Here is a 2,075-nt window from a genome sequence, read left to right as displayed (position 1 = left end):
TATAGTTGGGAAATTTTCAGCCATTATATCTTCTAATTTTTTTTTCTGGTCCACCATTTTTTCTCCTCTCCCTCTGGGACTCCAATGCCATGAATGTTAGATCTTTTGTTATTGTCCACAGGTCACTGTTCATTTTTATTATCTGTTTTCAGACTGCATAATTTCTACTGATTTATCTTTGGTTTTACTAAGTCTTACTTCTCTTGTCCCAATTCTGAGTCCCTCCTGTGAGTTTCATTTTGGTTACCATATTTTCTAGTTCTAAAATTTCCATCTAGTTCTCTCTGCATCTTCTATTTCTTTATTGAGACTTATCTTTAAATTTTTTCAAGTGTTTTTAATTGTTTACTGAAGCAATTTTATGACTTTAAAACCCTTGAAAAGAATTTTCCAGTAATTAACGTCAATTTTGCATTGATTTTTGTTGATTGTCTTTCTCATTCAAGTTAAGATTTTGCTGATTCTTTTTTATTTATTTTTTTTATTTTTTAGGTGAGGCAACCCTTGGTTGACCTCACAGATTGCAAGGACCTTGTCAGCTTACGATCCCTTACTTTTTTATTTTTTATGCCTATAGCACCTGGTCTTCTTAGTTGGTCTCCCATCCAAGTACTAACCAGGCCCGACCCTGCTTAGCTTCTGAGATCAGACGAGAGCGGGCTTGTTCAGGGTAGCATGGCCGTAGACAGATTTTACTGATTCTTGATATGACTATTTTTAATTGGCTCCTAGACTATAACATAATTGTGGATATTATGCTATAGGTTCCGGCTCTTAAATTTCTTTGCTTTGACCGGGCCAGGAGTCAGGAGATGTTTCTCACACGCAGCTTCTGCAGATGGTCACTGGCTGAGAGACACAGACATCTCATCGTAAGGAGGGGATGTTTACCTCCCACTTTTATTCTCATTCTTGTTCTTTAGAATTATTGGCTGAATTGGCTTCTTCAGCTCAATCCTTGGTATACTTTAGGGGTTTTGATTTAAATACATTTCTCTGATTCTTTTTCTGTTTCCCTCAAATGCAATTTCCTACCCTACGTTTTGGTCCTAAGACATGATCCTAAAAGAGGACTATTTATTGAGATTCCCAAAAGAGTTTTTCTAGACTTCTCATAATGTAAACAACTGTAATTTGAAGAACAGCCAGTTGTAGTTATAGTGATAAAGTTTAACCAATTCAAATCTCAACGAAGCTGAACAGCTGTCTATATGATTAAGTCTCAGTACATGGAAGTTCCAGGATTTAGCCAAAACAGTGGTCTTACCCAAATAATTTTATTCTTATCCAGAGAGAGAAAGATCCGATTATTAATCATGAAATCATGCCAGAATTAGAAATCAGAAAATAGCAAATTTATGCTTCAGGTTGGATAAGTGAGAGAATAAACAGAAAGAAAAGATGAGAGCTAGGTGTTTTGTTTGGGCGGGAGAGGACAGGATGGGGCAGAAGAAAGATGCTCAAATATAAAGAAAATAATAGAATGGAAGGTGAATTAAGGATACTGAAGTCTAATATTGCAAAATTCAGTTATTTATTTTGGTGTTCCCTTGACAAGGGCTTTGGCTTGATTATTTAGGCTGCGGAAGACGATTAAAGCCAGAGGACTGACATGTGGCTGAGAAGGATAAAAAGGTGGAGGCCAGATATGGAAAATATCTGATCCTTTGGCAGCAAGGTCCTGGATAAGGTCAAGGCCAGAAATGGAAATCTGTCATCCCTTGGCAGCAAGGTCCTGGTTAAGTTCAGAGAGTTACTGATAACAGAACGTGGTAAGGCCGAAGAAGAGAAGGAACTAATTACACAAATATTAGTGATATACTTTTGATTAATTTATTCTTTCAATTTTAAATTCTACCACTTCCATAGAGAAGAGGTCTGCCCTTAGGTCATCCTGCCATTTCAATCCTGCTGTTGTATTTTTTCTACTATGTCGCCTTGCATTGAATTATTTCAATCTCCAAAATAATACTGGCCCAAAACTACATACGGCGATTTTGTATTAAGTATCCAAGACAATGTACGGGGTTGGCATCACAGCCTGGAAAACTAAAGTGCAAAATAGATGTACATAT

At 36.7% G+C, this 2,075-nt stretch overlaps 1 pseudogene; it reads right to left on the bottom strand.

The window, feature by feature from the left end:
* Positions 1-568: 568 nt before the first annotated feature.
* On the bottom strand, positions 569-687 carry LOC120602545 (uncharacterized; annotated as a pseudogene).
* Positions 688-2,075: the final 1,388 nt, after the last annotated feature.

Source organism: Pteropus medius, unplaced genomic scaffold (assembly GCF_902729225.1).
Source record: "Pteropus medius unplaced genomic scaffold, Ma_sr-lr_union100, whole genome shotgun sequence".
In the NCBI taxonomy this organism is placed as follows: domain Eukaryota; kingdom Metazoa; phylum Chordata; class Mammalia; order Chiroptera; family Pteropodidae; genus Pteropus; species Pteropus medius.
This window is presented reverse-complemented; position numbering and strand designations above follow the sequence as displayed.